This window comes from Pan troglodytes, chromosome 9, assembly GCF_028858775.2.
Source record: "Pan troglodytes isolate AG18354 chromosome 9, NHGRI_mPanTro3-v2.0_pri, whole genome shotgun sequence".
NCBI lineage: Eukaryota > Metazoa > Chordata > Mammalia > Primates > Hominidae > Pan > Pan troglodytes.
The window spans coordinates 18,984,119-19,002,911 of record NC_072407.2 but is presented as its reverse complement, the minus strand read 5'-3'; positions in this window follow the sequence as shown (position 1 = coordinate 19,002,911).

Here is an 18,793-nt window from a genome sequence, read left to right as displayed (position 1 = left end):
TGCTACTTCCCAAAAGTCGTTGTGCATCAGAATCACCTGGTAAATATTTAATACTCAGACCTGACCCCTGGTGATTTGGTTGGCATAGGATGGAGCCTGGGGATATGTATATGTCTTTACAAGTACCCAGATGATGCAGATGGAATAAGCCTTCAAACTTTTTTTGGAACACATAGGTTTAGGGCACAATTCAAGAGGGTTTTTTACAGTTCAATCTTTAGCATTAAAAAATTTTTTACGTCATTCTCTATTGTCATCAGATTTTTTCTGGCTTTTTTGTGGCAGGGGATACCTACAAGGTAATGTCTGTTCTTCAATAGAAGCCAAGATTCTGATTCATTCTTTTCCAATTATCATATTAGGTTATTGAAATCTTTTGTGCTGAATCAGTTGAAATTCTGTTTTCATGTTTTCACTGAAATTTAAAAATGGAATCAGACTCCTAGAGTATGCAATTATGGGCCACTTGATATATTAACATTTACATTTCCTTTAAATATCAAAGTTTATTGCCACTAAACTATGCAAGTAGTATTCTGTTGGACCTTCTTTTTTAGTACAGAAATTACTAACTCCTAGAATCAGCTTACTTTTTTCAATGTTTGTGACAACTGTGAAAACTTAATGGATATTCTAGTGACTTACCAAATGGATGATTTCTCTAAGGAGTGAATTGTTACTATCTGGTATTCCAAAGAACTTACTAGAAGCATCTAGCAGTCTCTTAGCCCATTCCTTCTCCAATCCTATAGTGCACTAAGCAGGGTCTCCCACAGCTATATTGAGGATTTTTCATATTAGGCCACTTATATTCTTCAATCTCAGTAGGAAATTGATTTGTTATTCAACATTTTTTTGAGCATATACTATATTCCTTTTTTTTCCAGAAGGTCAGCTAGAGCATATAGTATATTCTAAGCACTAGAAATACAAAGATCAACAAGACAGCATTTCTGCTTTAATGGTATTTACTGTCTGATGTGAAAGAAAATAGGTAATTATATAATCTGGTATAGTAATTGTATCAGATAGGGTTCCATCAGAGACAGAGAACCAGTAGAATAAAATTAAAGCATATATAATATATAATTTTATTTAGATAATTTTAGAATATTTTATTTATTCTACAGGCTCTGTCATGCATATATATACATGTATATGTGTATATGTATGTATATATAGCTATAAATGGACATATCCATATATATGGATATAAAGAGATTTACAGCAAGTAATTGGCTTACAGGATTGTGAGGGCTGCCTTGGCAAATCCAAAATCCACAGAACAGGCCATCAGGAGGAGAAATCTGGAAACTCTCCGGCAAGAACTGAAACTACAGTACACAGGTGAAATTTCTTCTTCCTCAGGCAAACTTCAGTTCTGCTTTTAAAGCCTTTCAACTACAGTCAGTCCTTCGTATCCCTGGGTTCCATATCCATCAATTCAACCAACAGCAGATTGAAAATATTTGGGAAAAATATTGCAGCTCTACTGAACATGTACAGACTTTTTTCCCTGTCATTATTCCCTACACTATAGAGTGTAACAACTATTTACACAGCATTTACATTGTATTAGATATTATAAGTGATCTAGAGATTATCTAAAGTATATGGGAGTATATGCATAGGTTATATGCAAATGCTATGCCATTCTATATCAGGGACTTGCAGCATCCATGGATTTTAGTATTCACTAGGGGTCCTGGAACACATCTCCCATGGATATCAAGGGACGGCTGTACTTGAATGAAGCCCACTCAGCTTATGGAAAATAGTCTCTTTTACATAGTCAACTGATTATACAAGTTAATCACATCTACAAAATACTTTCACAGAAAGATCTAGATTTGTGTTTGATTAAATAAGTGGGTACTATAGCCTAGCCAAGGTAATGTATAAAACTGACATCATTTTTGTATTTTTTTATATTTGGAAAATGCTATGGTAGTATAAAATGCCAAGGACATACATCTTGCACGTATCTTATAAGATAGTAAGGGCATTTATCTTAGCTAAGGTAGTAAGATGTTTCCTGAAAGAGATGATAGTTAAAATAAAAGCTGAAGGATGAGTAGGAATTAGCTAGATTAAAAGATGGATAAAGAATATTCTGAGATGTGGGAATAGTATAAGCAAGGGCCCAGAAATCAGAGAGAGAGAAAGAGCACTAGAGATGCAATTTTCTCTTGTCATCAGATTATTTTCTGGCTTTCTTTTTTCAGAATTATTTTAAAAGAAGCCAAGATTTGATTCCTTTTTTAATTTGGTAATTATTATATGAGATAATTATAATGTTTTTAGTGCTAAATCAGATGAAACTCTATTTCCAATTATGAGTGAGATGAAGCACCTTTCCATATGTTTCCAATCATGGGTGAGATTAAGCATTTCCAACTATGGGTGAGATGAAGCACCCTTCCATATGTTTATCTCACATTCAGGTTTCCTCCTTTATAGATTGCCTGTTTGTAACCTGTATACATTATTCTATTGGGTAGTCTTCTTTTCCTTATTTATTATATATGACTTGGATATTACTAGGAATGCTTTGTTTTTATATGTATTGCAGGTATATTCTTCCAGAAAATATCAATCAAAACTGGGAGGAGCTTTGTAGACTAAAATTTGCAAGGAGTGCAAGGGGACAATATTAAGTCAGAGAATGCTGGGGTGATCTGGATTCCGGGCCCAAATCTTAGTTATAGGACAAAGCCCCTGTACTGAGCAGGAACAAAAGGAGCAAAGAAAAGGAAAGGAGAGAAGAGTCAGCCCATTTCAGAGAGCACAGTATTTTTTAACACTTCAAATAAACTGCAGAAGAAGATGCTCTAGAACCTTTAGGCTAGGAAAGCTACACCGGCTGTCTTCCCTTCTAGTACAGGAAACCTTGTCTTACTAAAATACAAGCAACAGAAATAAAATTAGTGAAACCTCAAAATTATTATCAGAAAAATATTCTTGCAAGCAATGAAAACAAGCCAGAAAGACATGCCCACAAAATAGGAAAAACTATATGCTAATATTCTAAACAAACAAGGTAAAAGAAATTAAGAAAATAATAAAAGTTTCAAAAGAGCAACATAAATTAGGATCAAAAGAACAACTTAAATTAGGATCAAAATAACTCAGAAATAATATTATTGGAGAAAAGAGAGCAGGAAGATATGAAAATGGAGCTTACAAAACCAAGGAAAGCATTAGAAATAAAAGAAAAAATATTTTGGAAATGGACATTAAAGTAGAAGTAATACATTAGTGAATAAACACAATGGAGAGTGTATAAAGAGAAATAGATAATGGAAAGGGATATATTTTTAATTAAACATATGAAAGAAATTTAAATTTTCTTCCTTTCCTTTATGTATTCTATTTTATTCTTTTATTATCTTTTCTTAAAATCAACTTTATTGATGTATAATTTACATAAAATTAAATGCATTTAAGTTTATAGTTTGGCAAGTTTTGACAAAGTCACTACTACAATTAAGGAAAAGCAAAAAGAAAGAAAGGAAAAGAAAGACTGAAAAAATGAACAAAACACTTAGTTTGTACAAAAGAAAACAAGAAAAAAAAATAAAGAAACAGGCCAGATGGGACTAAAGCAAAATAAATAGAAGGTAGAAGACAAACCCAACTATATCAGAAATTATATTAAATGTACAAGGATTAAGCACTCCAATTAAGGAAGAAAATGGTCGGGCTGTCTTTAAAAATGCTAACTGTATGTTGTTTATAAATATGAAAGTTAGAAAATGGGGAAGATATACTATCAAAACACTAACATAATATACATAGCGTGGCTATATAATATCAAATAAGCAGACTTTAAGATACATAGTATTACTAGTGATAAAGAACATTTCAAGACCTGAAACAGTGAGAAAAAAAAATCCTAAATTTTAAATACACCTAATAGCATAGTTTCAAAATATATACAACAGAAATAAAGAACCCGAAGGAGAACTAGACAAATGTATGTAATTGTATAATTTAACTTATCTCTCTCAGTAGCTGATAGAAAAAGCAGTTAAAAAAAAAATATGGTATGGCTGGGCGTGGTGGCTCAAGTCTGTAATCCCAGCACTTTGGGAGGCCAAGGCAAGTGGATCACCTGAGGTCGAGAGTTTGAGACCAGCCTGACCAACATGGAGAAACCCCATCTCTACTAAAAATACAAAAATTAGCCAGGTGTGGTGGCTCATGCCTGTAATCCAAGCTATTTGGGAAGCTGAGGCAGGAGAATCACTTGAACCCAGGAGGTAGAGGTTGTGGTGAGCCAAGATCGCGCCATTGCACTCCAGCCTGGGCAACAAGAGTGAAACTCCGTCTCAGAAAAAAAAAAAAAAAAAAACAGTGTCAATGAGATTTTAACAACACAATTAAGCATCTTGACCCAATCAACCTATATACAATGTTACATTCAACACCTCCAAAATATACAATCTTTGAAGGATAAGTGGAACATTTACCAAAATAGATCATATGCTAATCATAAAGCAATTCTCAATAAATTTCCAAGAACTGGAATCATTGAGAGTATTTATCTAACCGTTGTAAAAATAAATTTGTAATCAATAACAGAAAAATATTTGGAAATTTAGCAGTATATACCTAAATAACCCATGTATCAAAGAAGCAGTCATAAAGAAAATAAAAAACATTTTTAATTTAAATATTTTTCAATTGAAATATTGAAATTAAAATATGACATCAAAATTCGTGGGCTGCAGTTAAAAACCATTATTTTAAAAAGTTATTATAGCTTTAAATACATATATTTGAAAAAACAAAACGTTGGGAATCAGTTACCTCAGCCTCCATCCAAAGAAGATAGAAGAAAAGGACATAAATTAAATCCAAAAAAGGAGAAAAATAAAATAATAACAGTAGAAATTAATGAAATAGCAGAGAGAAAATCAACAAAGCCAAAAGCTGGTTCTTTGAGAAGATTAATACAATTCACAATCCCCTAGCAAAACTGAGCAAGATAAAAAGAGAGAAAATACATATTACCAGTATCCAGAATAAAAAGTGTTATACCACTAGCGATCCTAAAGACATTAAAAGAAAATAAGTGAATATTATGAATATTTTGTGCCAATAATTTTGACAATTTTGATAAAATATACAAGTTTCTTATATAAGACAAGCTACCAAAATTTGCACAAGAGGAAATGGAAAATCTGAATAGTCCTGTATCTGATAAAGACTTAAATATATAACTTAAATCTCTCTCACAAAGGAAGCTCCAAGAAGGAAGAAATATAATTAATCAAACAGAAATTTTTCAGAGAAAAAAGAAAGAAGCAACATTTCCCAATTCATTTAATGAAACTAGTAGAATCCCACAAAAAGTTATAAGGACATCACCAGGAAGGCAAAATACAAGCAAATGTATGTCATAAATATAGATGTAGTAATCCTAAACAAACAAGAAAAGTAAATCAAAAATCATCAATGTGGAAAAGAATGATGATCATGACCAAATGGTGTTTATTTTAGGAATATAATATTGGTTTTACCTCCAAAACTCAATGTATTCACCACATTAACAGAATAAAAGAGAAACACCATATGATCATCTACATAGATTTTAAAAAGACATTTGATAAAACTTAAGAACCTTCTTGATACAAACTCTCAGAAAACTAGAATGAAAAGAATGTTCTTATTCTGAAAAAAGATACATATGAAAAATCCCACTGTTAACATCATATTGAATGAGCATTCCTCCTGAGTTTATAAACACAATGAAGATGTTCACTATCCTCAATCACTTCTTTTCAATATCACTCTGGAGTCAACAAATGTTCTCAGGGCATTTCAACATCAATTAAGCCTAAGGATTTTACTTAGTTTCCTGTGTATTTGGTTATTCAGAAATGAGAAACATTTCCATGAGTTCTATTTCAGTTTTCTTTTTTACAAATGAACTACTAATTCATCACATTGTAAAGAGCTCTTAGCTCTTATCTGGACAGTCTTTGTTGCCATCTGCTGGTGATCAGCTGCTCTACCTGAGATCTACTCTCCACCTTAGAAAGGGAAGGAATGGGGAGAACCAGCCATCAGAAATCGAACTGAGTGAAACGGAAGGAGAAACTGTAAGAAAGAGCAAGTCTAAAACCTCCTAACACATTAGGGCACCTACTGTATTCCAGCCCCCATGCTAGGTCTTCACACACTCACTAACTAGAAGCAGTAGAAACACTAGTTAAGAAAATGGAGTCTGGAGCCAAACTACCCGGATTTTAAAGCTCAGCTTTACCATTTACTAGTTTATGACTTAACAAATTACTTAACCTTACTTGTTTTAGTTTCCTCACAGATTGTTGTGAGGATCAAAATCATCAGTCAACTATTTACAACTGTAACCAGCTCATAGTCAGCACTAAACAAAGTACATGTATTTCACAATTATCCCATCTAATGAGAGCTATTGTTGCAAGAGCAATTCTCACAGTGAGCGATTCCACATCTTCGCATTTCACTTCCTAACAGCTTTCAGAAACGGAGCTTTTTATTGTGTCTAACCACAGCCCTTCCAGCTGCACTGGGACCTCTGTCTCCCCTGGAGCCTGAGAAAGGCTGGGCTCCAAGTCCTCCTGAACAAATCAGCTTGCTGGACCCCTTGCCAGTGTGCTCTCTCCTACCTCCTGGGATCCGCCTTCTTGGTATGCTGCGGGGAGAGGAGGCCCTGTTCTGGGCGCTTGGGGAGCCTCACCTGGAGCTCTGTCTCCTGCTCCTGCTCCAGCTCACTGGCCTTCATCTGCACATAGTCCTGCACCAGTGCAGCCAGCAGGAGGCGCACTTCCTCCTCACTGAGTGTGGCCGGGTCTGGGCTGCTCTCCACGGCAGACCTGTGGAGGGGAAGCAAACTCAATGCAGGCTGTGAGTCCCTGCCTGCCCCTCCCCAGGATAAACAGCCAGGCTTCCTGGTATCTGCTTCTTCCCCTGAGGATGTGGCCACTGCGACTCCCAGGGGACAGGGCATGAGGTCAGGGTCCACCTGTGGGCACTGCTTCACCGGGAGCCATGCATGGTTTCAGAGGCACAGAGCTGCCTGGTCCCAGGGGCAGTGGGAGCAGAGGAGCCCCTGGTTCCAAGCTGTCTCACCTGAATGGCGCTGCCTGGAGGCTGCCTGCCTGGCACAGGACCAAGACTGAGAGCCAGCAAGCGGGAGAACTTCTGGGAGCCTTTGTTTGCTCTATGTAACAAGAAAAATGATGCCGCCTTTAGGCAAGTCAGTTAATCCCCAGCTGGGGTCACTGTCACAGCTTTTTTCAGTCGTTTGAGGTAACCTGGTACATTAGGGGTTTCTCTCACCTTCTAGTGAGTGGGGCCAGGCCAGCTACAGCTAAGTTTTCGGTATGTTCACACCTGGATCTAAAGGCGAAAGCATGGTACTCATTACTGCACAGAGCTTCTGCCCTAAATACCTGCTTTCTTCCCTACCATGCCCACCAGCCTAGATCCTTCTTCCCATCTATCCCGGACTCTTTAGAGGATGTCTCGGGCTCCGCCCATTTTCCATAGCTTTTCCAAAGGCACTTCCTAACTAGGAGTCCCCAAGTCTCCTCAGGCTTCAGGTCCCCTTTCCAAGTCTTTCCATCCCTTCACACCTCCTCATGAAATATCTCTCCACGCACCCTTCCCCAGGGCCTAGAACAACATGTGGAGCTGGGGGTGGGGGATTCAGTTGCCCCTCCTGTAGTCTGCCTTGGCTTTGTTCTTCATAGGAATTTAAAACTCCAGGCTCCACACAGCTCTGCGTTTGTTCAGGGGGCTCTCTAGAGTGTCTCCTAGGGTTCCTCGTGTGTTTTGGGGCCCTTCCCCAAGAGGTTGGTGTGGCAGAGTGGCTAGAGGCCAGGTTTCCTGTGCTGCCTCTCTTCCTGTGTAACCTCAGGCAAGTAACTGGACACTATCTAGGCCTCATTGCCCCAATGGGGTACCTTCAAGTTTGAAGGCATTCATGAATGTAAACGGTTTGGAAGCTTGACAGAGCAGAGAGAGATGTCCAGGCCTGAGGGTGCCGGGTTCCGCTTGGGGTCGAAGGCCCTTAGTCCCATCCTGTGGGTCTAGTCTACCAGGAAGGCTTTCTGCCCAATATGGCTGAAGAAGGCAGGTTCACTGTCTCCCTCCTTAGGCACTTAGACAGCTGGGGTTATCTTTCCCGGGGCAAGGTCGTTATTTCAATAGCCCAGACACACACACACACACACACACACACACACACACACACACACTTGCTCTGCACGTTCCTAGTCCCAGGAACATTTAATGACAGGTACACAGCCCAAGGCTCTTGCTCTCAGACAGCCCGGCTGTCTGTAGGGACTGAGCTCCGCAGCTTCACCTGAACGTAGATGCGGGTGCCTCATGCCTCTCTAGAAGGCCAAACCCCTGGACAAACCCATCTCCTTGGGATCGCCTGCTGCCCTGCGCTGATTTAGGGACTGTTCCCCAAGGGGCACACACCGTAGTGTTGGACCCAGCTCAGGTTGCCACCGAAGTGGGCCTCTCCGCCCGCAGGGTACGCCGCGGCGCCGTGACCGCCCCAAACAGGGAGCTCGCCTCCGAGGGAGCAGGCGAGAGGAGAGGGAGGATTAGGGATAAGGGCCCACTGGAAGAATGACCGGAACCGAATTTACCCTTCTAGAGACTGACAGCCGTTGAAACAGCGCCTCCAGATCAAAGGGGAGAGACCAGGGGAAATGCAGAGAACGTGCGGGGCTAACGGCAAGAGCAGACAACAGCCCCACAGTGGGCGGACTCGGACCCCAGCGGGCTCCCCAGCAGTGGTACCGCTGGGGCTGGCGCTCTGCCCAAGACAGCACCCCCAGAAGGCTCACCCAGGGGAAGTGAAACCCTTTGCGGTGCCCAGAATAACAAGCCACCTTTCACCGCAGCCTACGACCGGCCGGCTGCACCCCAACGCGCGCCCGAACACACACACACACACACACATATGCACACGCCTTCCTGCCCATTCACCAGGGCGAGGGCAGCCCCTCTAGAGACCGTTTTGCACAGCTGCCTTGTGCCGCGGGGCTCTGTGTGTGGAGGTGCCCTGGGCCGGCCAATCTAGGCCAGTTCACTTGCTGCCGGCTACCTGGGGTAAAGGCCCGGATGCAACCCAGCCCGTCCTGCAGCGCTCTCCAAAGGAGCACAGGGGCCTCTGCAGGCCCGAAGGTTACCAGGTGTCTGTACTCAGATAAGAACAAGCACTTGTATCCAATGCTAACCAACTCACCCATACCTATGGAGTTCGAAATGCGCGCCCCGGGAGCGGGGGCTCGCCGCCTCCCAGCCATCTTCTCGCTAACTCGTGAACTGTGACTGCCAGAAGCACCCTCACGGAGGACCCGCGCACACTCCACCAACGGACGCAGTCTTGGTTGGCATTCACATCCCGGACACACGGACCATCATTGCGTACACCCGCCTTCCCTGCAAGTGAAACTTCTTTCCAAGTGGACGCTTTGCAGAAATCCGGCCCCCGAGCAGAGTGTAGGTCCGGAGGCACAGCGAGCCCCGCCGTCTCCCGGACCTGGCTTCCGCGGACTGGCAAGAAGACCCCCTGCCTGGCCAGGCCGAAGGATTCGGTGGGCTCCTCAGTGGAGCCCACGGTCCCGACACCCGCGGTCGTGGGGCCCCTGGGCCTGTGCACCCGGACAGCTGGTATGACCCGGGGTCCGCCGGTCCGCGGGCCGCCACGCCTTCGCGGCCGACAGGGGGCGCTGTTTTGACGCTTTGCTTGCCCCTTGTGCGATCTGGGCCTAGAAAGGCGAACCTTTCTAGCGCTCAGGAAATGCTCCCAGGAAAAGCACGAAGGAACTGATTTCATTCTCTGAAAACTGCTCAACCAGAAATCCCCATGTGGCGACCGTCCAGTGCGTCCTCACACTTCCAAAATAAAAGCCACCCTGTCAGAAGCCAGTGGGCCAGGCCAGACCTAAGCATAGCGAGCAAAGGGAAACCTGTGTGGATCAATTAGATTCAGACTCAGCAAATCAAAATCGTTTTGTTGCTGCTGCCTGGTGCAATCCTCAACCAAGAATAAATCCAGAGCACATCTACATTTTATATCTGATCTCTCCTTACCTAGGAAAGCAAACTGCTGGGGCAAAGACTAGCTTCGTTTTATTTGGTGAACAAAATCAGTTTCTCTATAAAGGTGCCCTGGAAGGCCCGAACTGGGGTGAGATGAGTGAGGCACTTGTTTCCATTGCAAAATGTAAAGGGGTGCCAAAAATCTCAGGAATCCAGAGTAATATTTTAACGTAATGTCTTTAATGATAAAAACGAGTGCAAAAACATCCAGGACAAAGAACATATCTAAACTTGAAATAGGATCTGACAGGGCTAGGAATCCAACCTTTCCCAATCTTTTTGTTCTATCAATCTCTCAACCAATTGGATGATGCCCACACACGCATTTGCTCAAATCCAGTCCTGCTTACCAGCTTTTACAAGTGCCACCTCTTCTTCCAAAGTTGAAGCAATTCATGTGATCCATTTCTTCTTGGAGGAGCTTGTTACCCTTTTGAATCAGTATACTTTGTGACTCAGTTTGCCTTGTGACTTCAGCTTTCTGGTGGGTCCAAAAAATTATGATTTTATAGATTATTCAGGTTTTTCTCATTGTTATGGTGGGAGTGATATGCTACTGTTGCTTTCGAAATTGTAAGCAGGAACAGAATCCTTTTAACACCATTTTGACACTTTTAATCATGCAGTTCAGTGGCAATAATTATATTCCCAATGTTGTGCAAATCATCATCATTATCCGTTTCCAGAATTTGTTCGTTATCCCAAATGGAAACTGTGTTTGACAATAATCCCCACTATTCCTTCTACCAGCCCCTGGTAACTTCTACTATACTTTCTGTCTGTATGAGTTTGCCTATTCTGGGTGCCTCATGTAAGTAAAATCCTACAATATTTGTCCTTTTGTGTCTGGCTTTCCCTTAGCATAATGTCCTCAGTATTCACCATGTTGTAGCATGTGACAGGATTTTATTCCTTTTTAAGGCTAAATAATATACCATTGCATATGTATATATGACATTTGGTTCATTATTTTATATGTTGATGAATATTTAGGTGGTTTTCACCTTTTGGCTATTGTTGATAATGCTGCTATGAAATTGGTGTACAATTATCTATTTGCATCTATGCTTTCAATTCTTTTGTGTATTTTCTTAAAAGTATCATTTTTTAAATTGGAACTTATTTTTATTTTAAATGTCATGTAAGCATATACACTAAAATTCAGAAGAGAAAGAAATTATTCTTATACAATTACTGTATTTTCTTCCTGTATTTTATGCTCATTTATTTTGCATTAACAATAGTGTGTTATGTAAGATTCCAGGGGAAGCAAACTCTTAGTTGGAGATTTGTGTGCCAAAAGGTAGTTGGGAGGAATCCCTGGTATCAACACCTATAAGGGAGTGAAGAAAGTAGGAATGGGCAGAAAGAAAAGTTGAACTGTACAGGAAAGACCTGTCTCACAGGGAGCTCTAGAGCTGGGCTAGGACTTCAGAGTTGTTCCAGCTTCAGGCAAGAAGCCTGACCCTTTATGCCTCACTGGAATAGGGCCAGCTTTATTGGCATATGATCTATGCAATCACACAGGGCCCCTATACTCACAAGGGCTCCATGCTTAGTTTAATGCTCTGCTATTACTGTCATGAAGTTCCTGGTAATTTTGGAGTAAGAGGACCCATATTTTCATTTTTCATTGGACTTTGCAAATTATGTAGCTGGCCCTGCCCTCAATCATGCATTCAATGAGAATTTTTCCCAGGAAGGATCTAGACGTTGATCAACACAATTCCCTCTGGCTGAGAGCCATTCTCAGAAACTGACTCATCTGAGAGCTGTCAGCCACCATACTCCAGTGAGCCTGGAGGAATGCAAGACTCAGTCCTGAAAGTGAGATTTGGGCAGTACACAACAGCATCCACTACAAACAGCTTCAGACATGTACCACTTTCACACAGCTCTAATTATGGTGTATATGTACACACTTGTCTACTTTGTACCTATCACATCACAGACATTTTCAGTGAAACTGCGTTGTCTTCATAGCTATGCCTTTTAACTATGTGTAATATTTCAAGGGCATTTCAAGATGTATTTTACTTCATAATTTCATTTCCCTCATCAGTCATTATTTCTATATCTATTTTACTATTTGATTGTATGTAATTTTATTACCAGAACCTCAAATTTTCTGTGACAACAAGAGATACAAATTTATCTATTGATTTATTCTTGGTCAGTTAGGTTTCTAACTTATTCTTATATAGTAATGTTATAATGAATATCTTTCTTTATTCAGAGTTTTCCATGTTTGAGATTATTTCCTGGTGTAGATTATATATAGAATTATTAGATGAGGTAGGCCATTTTGGTGACTTTGGATAGAAATTGCTAAATTGTTCTCCCAAAAAAATCCATTAGATATTTTAGTATCAATATCAAATATCAATAGACAAGGGAGTATCTGTTTCATGGCATCATGGCCTTTATTGTGGGTTTAAAAATTTTTCGGCTTATTATATTTTTAAAAATACTATTCTCATTTAATAGGCAAAATAGTACTTCAGAGTTTGTTTGTCAGCAATTTACTAAGAAAAAACTGAAAAATTCAGAAAAGTTGAAGCACTTGTACAATGAATACCCATGTACCCCATACCTAGACTTTAAAATTTTGCTGTATTTGCTTTAACACATATTTAGATATCTGTTCATCCCTTTGTATATGCATTAATGTGTATTGTTTTTAACTTATCTCAAAGTAAGTTGCATTCAATAGGACACTTCACCCTACACACTTTAGTATGCATATCCTAAATAGAGTTCAATGTTTGCTTGCTGGTCCTTTTTAGGGAAGAAGTTTCAATACAATGAAATGCATAAATTTTAAGTACACAGTTTGATGGGTTTTGAAAAATGCATACCCCTACAAAATATAAACCTACAAGAAAATACAGGATGTTACCATTATGCCAAAAAGTTGCCTCATACCCCTTTCCATCAAACCCTGCCCCCAATACCTGCTCCCACCTTCCCAGAGGCAAATACCATTTTCAATTTTTTAAAATCACAGTTTACTAAAGGCAGCTCCAGAACTCCATGTAAATGGACAGATACAGTATGTACGCTTTGAGATATACATTTTTTCACTTGGCATGTTTTTGAGATTCTTCCACATTGTTTCATGTACCAGCAGATTTTCCTCCCCCATTTTATTGTTTAGTAGTATTCCATTGCATGAATATACCCAGTTATTTATTGATTCTCCTGTTGATATATACCTGGGTTACGTCCAGTTTTTGGGTTTTCTGAATTAAGCTGCTGTGAATTTCAGAGATATTTTATTTTGTGTTTTTTATTATGAGTGAAGCTGTGCCTTTTCATGTTTGTTTACCCATTGTTAATTCCTCTTTAATGAATTCTGTATCTACTCATGGCATTTGTTTAATAATTTCTTTGATTTTCAAAGGTTGTCTTATATGTTTTTAAGAACTGTTTAAACAGTAAATGTATGGCTGGGCACAGTGGCCACGCCTGTAATCCCAGCACTTTGGGAGGCCAAGGCAGGTGGATGACCTGAGGTCAGGAGTTCGAGACCAGCCTGGCCAACATGGTGAAACCGCATCTCTAATAAAAATACAAAAAATTAGCCGGGCATGGTAGCGGACACCTGTAATCCCAGCTACTCAGGAGGCTGAGGCAGGAGAATCACTTGAACCTGGGAAGCGGGGGTTGCAGTGAGCCGAGATCGCGCCATTGCACTCCAGCCTGGGCAACAAGAACAAAACCCCATCTCAAAAAAAATAAATAAATAAAAATAAATAGTAAATATATTACCTCCATAACTATCTTACTTGTAGTTTGGTATTTAACTATTTTCACAACTTTTATTTGGGCAGTAATGGCTAATTCTCAATATTTAATTAGAAGATAGAGGTTCTATTTTCTAATATATTTTGAAAAATTCTGAGCGGATTACTTATATAATATTTTTAACACATTTTTATTCTCTTCAGAAATTTAATACCACTATTGCCAGAATACACACCACATGCACACATACATACACACAAATCTTTACAAAGAAAACATAAGTGGTTTAAATTTGATTTGAAATTTATATGTAAGTTCTAGGATATTATTAGATTCATAGCTGAGAGCATATTATGAAGCTCTGAAATTGAATAATATGTCACATAGTCAAAATGCATTTTTTCAAAATTTTCATTTGCCCTAAGATAATAGTTACTGTAAAACTGTATTTCAGAGCTTAGGTTAAAATACTGCTTTTAGACCAATCCATGTGGAAGACAATATTTTTTAAAGCTTGGTCCTTTCTGTATCTTGGCACAGTTTAAAGATCTCTAATTAACTGGAGTGTTCCAAATTGTACAGAGATTATGGTTTTTGAAGGAGACAGCCAAAAGCCTTCTATTAAAGGGGCTGCTGTTAAGAGAGAACTTAAAAAGGAAATAAAGTGATTGCTAGCCTGCTGTGTATTCGGTTATTATCAGAGAGAACTGTATTACTTCTCTTTGTGGGTAGCGGGGGTGGGGGGCATCGAATCCAGGTAGCAGGGTACCAAAATGGGGATTCTGCTTAGTGATCTGGCAGTGATCTAATAATTCTGAATTTGGAAAACTACACCAAGGAAATTATTTCGGACACAGAGAATACTGTATGAAAGGGATGTTTATTATACCACTGTTTATGTAGCCTTACCACAAGCAAACCCAGGGAGATTTTAGTTTGACTATAAACCTAATTGTAAGATTGTGTTCTAAAGATATCAACACATAAGTATAATGAAAAGTACCCAAACTAAAACTGGAAACAAAACATTAGATATTTATGTTTTATTAATTGTTAAACTTGAATTCAGTAATAATATTCACCATAGACTTTTAACTAAAATATATTAGCCCACAGACTTCTTATATTCCTGCCATATTTGCTAAGACACCTGGTTCCCTAGGGCAATGAATGTACTCAAGAGAAAATATAGCCAGGTCTTTCTGCTTGGACCAGACCGATTTGTATGAAAGACATCATGACAGTATATAAATTATCCAAAGATACTGTGTGGGAAACTTCCAGTTTTGCAGGAGAAAAATATGTATTTCCCCACTTATTTCAGAGTAAATCATAGAAATTTTTAAATAACTAAATTCATTAAAGTAAAAGATATACTTACAACAGCAGAAAATTTCTCTACTCATTTTATTGTGTTGACAAATCTGCTTAAATAAATCAACCTGTTTTGCTTAAATTGGAACTCAAACATCTGCAAATTGACTTAGATTTGATCCCAAACCAGGTTCATTCTGCCTGTCATGCAGACAGCCAATTACTGAAATGACAAGTTTTGCAGTAGAGAAAAAATTTATTCACAGGACAGCCAGGGAAGGAGACAGTAGAACAGCTCTCAGATCCAACTTCCTGAAGATAAGACTTAGGAATATTTATTCGATAAAGAAGCAGGGTGATAAAAAGCATGTGGAAAGGTAATTGGCAGTGCGAAAAAATGAGGTAATCATTGATCCAGCACTAAGCATAGTCAGGGTTCATGGCTCTTCACAGGACACATGTTCAGAAAATGGCAGCATTAGCATGATCTGAGGCTGGAGTTTTGGGCCCTCTGACATCAAAAGGTCACTTTTCAGACATCTGTGCAGGCTCAGCCAGAGGGTCTCAACTGGCTTGAACTGGACAGGGGCTGCTGCAAGTTCCTGAAAAACATCTTAAGCAACCATTACCACGGAGACATATATGTCGGGGTATTATTTAAAATGAAGCTAGTGAAGGCTAAGTTATAGTGTTTAGTAGCGTGGCTTTCAGTTATGTGGATTAAAAAAAAAAGAAGCAAGCAACTTGATTTCAGGTTGAATGGTATTAGATATCCAATCTGAATAGGTTTATACTCACTCTCACACAGTTGAGACAGCCTGAAAAAAAAGAAAAGAAAAGAAAAAGAGAAAAAAAGAAAGAGCATAGCCCCAGGAGTCAGTACACTGTGCTGTTTTTTTCGCCACCAGCTCAATGTGTAACCTTGAGTGAGTCATTTGTCCTCTCAGGACCTCAACTTCCACATCCGTATGTAAAATATAGCTTTTGGAAATCAAAATTTCTTCCAATTTTGAAATTCTATAAAGTTGCTGTAAATGTTGTGCCATGTGAACTCTACACTACTTTTCTATAATATCAGGTCACGCTATGACTTCCAGAAGTATAGCTAAGAGGTACAAGGATGTGTCTCTGTGGTGTGAGGCATAATCAGGAAAATTACTGCCCCATCCCCTGGACAGCAGAAGTGTACAATTCCCAGAAGACACAGGAAAAGGAGGTGAGGAGCACTATGCCCTTCAGACCAGTAGGGATTATTCCGTCTTCTTTAAAACAGGTTTGCATTGTGTCTGGGCCCTTGCTTCTCTGTGAACAAGTTCTCTGTGGATAACACCATGTGTTTCCGTAGACAAAAGCTTCCCAGTGTGGTTGTCTGATGAATCCACCGAGAGGCAAAACACATCTTCTGCTGGAGCCTACAAACTGGCTTGAAATATCCTCCCCAGAGGGCCCTCTAAGGAGGAGTCTTGATGGGAGAGACTATCCCAGGTAGACCCAGCCAATCATCCAGGATGGGTTCAGGTTCCATGATGTGTCTAACCACGTATGACGGTACTAAGGTTCAGGAAAAGAGTAATACAGGGATCCTATTCTCCAGAAGTCTAGAGCCATTCTCGTTAAATGATAGATGAAAAAGAGAAAGCCCTGCAAGGTGAATGCTGAGCTAGGTGATAAGAAGCATAAACTGGAGGGGCTCACAGGTAGAGATGCATTATGGCCCAGAGCATTTGGATAAGGCTCTGCAACAGAGGCGGTCTGGAGCAGGCCTGAGGAGGGTGGGTTTGAGGATGGACAGAAATTAGAAAGCCGGGTATTCCTGTGAAAAGTCTGACTGACCATCTCCTGCAGGCCCAGAAAATGCTCTGTTTTCTCTCTGATGCTTAAAATGCCAGTCTCTAAAACCCCAGAGAAATAAACCTCTGTACCACCAACCATCTGCAAATGTCCCTTCTGAAGACCAGAAGATAATTTTCAAAGTTGTTGAAGAACATGATCTGAGTGTGATGACCCAAGATACAGTACCCAGATACAGGCCCAGGTTGTTCACTCTGAGAGGTGGACAACCTCCACAAATGACACTAAAGAATTTCTCAACTTATATTCCATAATGATTAAAAGTTGTTTGGGGTTCAGACACAAAGACCAGATCACTCTCTTCTTGTTTCCTCTGAGGGCATTGACCTGTAAAACCAGGGAGAGAGGGGCCAGAGGCAACCCCACTAAACCTTCAAGCCAGGGCTAGGAGGCCTCCTTCATCATCATCAGGGTATTAGGGCTCCCAAAGAACATTTTCTAAATAATCAAAGTTAAATTATTCAAGTTCTAGGAATTCTTTTTCTGTTTTTGAAATGTAGCCAAATCTTTCAAAAATACATATACACTTCCTCTGCACTCTTAAATTAGAATGTTCTTAAATAATTTAATCTTTGATAAGGATGTTCATTTAATGAGAACATGAATTAATGTGTTCTGTTGTCATACACACGATGCTCTCAGACTTTGAGATGTGTGGCACTGATATTCTCTACCCTAAATGATCTCAGACTCCTGTGCTTTTTAGTTTGTTACATCTATATTTGATAATTATTGTTTCCTTTTTCATTATCAGATTGTCAGATGTCTCCAGAATTGTTGTTGTGGCTATCTCTAACAACAATTCAATCTACTGTTAGTTTGCTTCTTTAAATCTACTATTTTCAGAAGCACAATATAAGAATGTTTATGAAAATCATTTGCAAAGCAGAAGAAGGCTTTAAATTAAGACTTAAATGTCTCTCTGAGTGATATTCACGAATTTTAAATAGAGGATTTTGTTACTTTCCTTTCCCTTCACTCAGTGTCCATATGAGACCAGTTGATAGGGAAGAATTGTAGTAACATCTTCCATGAACACAATCATGGGGGAGTCCCTGGATATAAGCTGGTTGTTTGGTGCAGACTACAATTACTGACCTCCAAGACTGATCACATTTCCTATGTTATGCACACTTGTAGAACTGTTTCTTTACTTCAGAAAACAAAAATGTTTGGCATCTTGAAAACATAGTAATGTTTGAAAACATAAATAATAAATTTACTTGTGATTATTTGACTGGTGTTGGCATCCCCCAATAGAATGTAAACCCCAGGAACACAGGGACCATGACTGATTTTGCTCACCATTATATTCCCAGCATCTAATCTAGTAGGTGCCCAATACATTTGTGGTGAATGACTGAAAGAACACATGGCAAGTCCAGAGCCCAGAATTCTGGTTCTACTGGTGCTATCTTGTGTGACTTGGATAGAACACTAAACTTCCTCTGACTCTCTGTTACTGCATTTGGAAGAGGGTCTTCAACAAGATCATGAAGTGTTCATGCATTTCTATTTTTTTGAAACACAAGGAAAGGAATACAAGATATCATGACACAAGATGGCCCAGTGGGGAGCTGGATGGGAGGAAGTGGCAAGGATTGGTTGACTGAGTATCCCTAGGAAATGGCAGGAATAACTCCTGCTTCTGAGAAATGTGATTTCTCTAAGTTGATCTAGCCTTTGGAAAAATTGTGAAGGGAAAGAAGTTTCTCTGTAAAACTTCCTTTCCCCTTCTGCATCCTCTTCTGAAACCCCCACACCC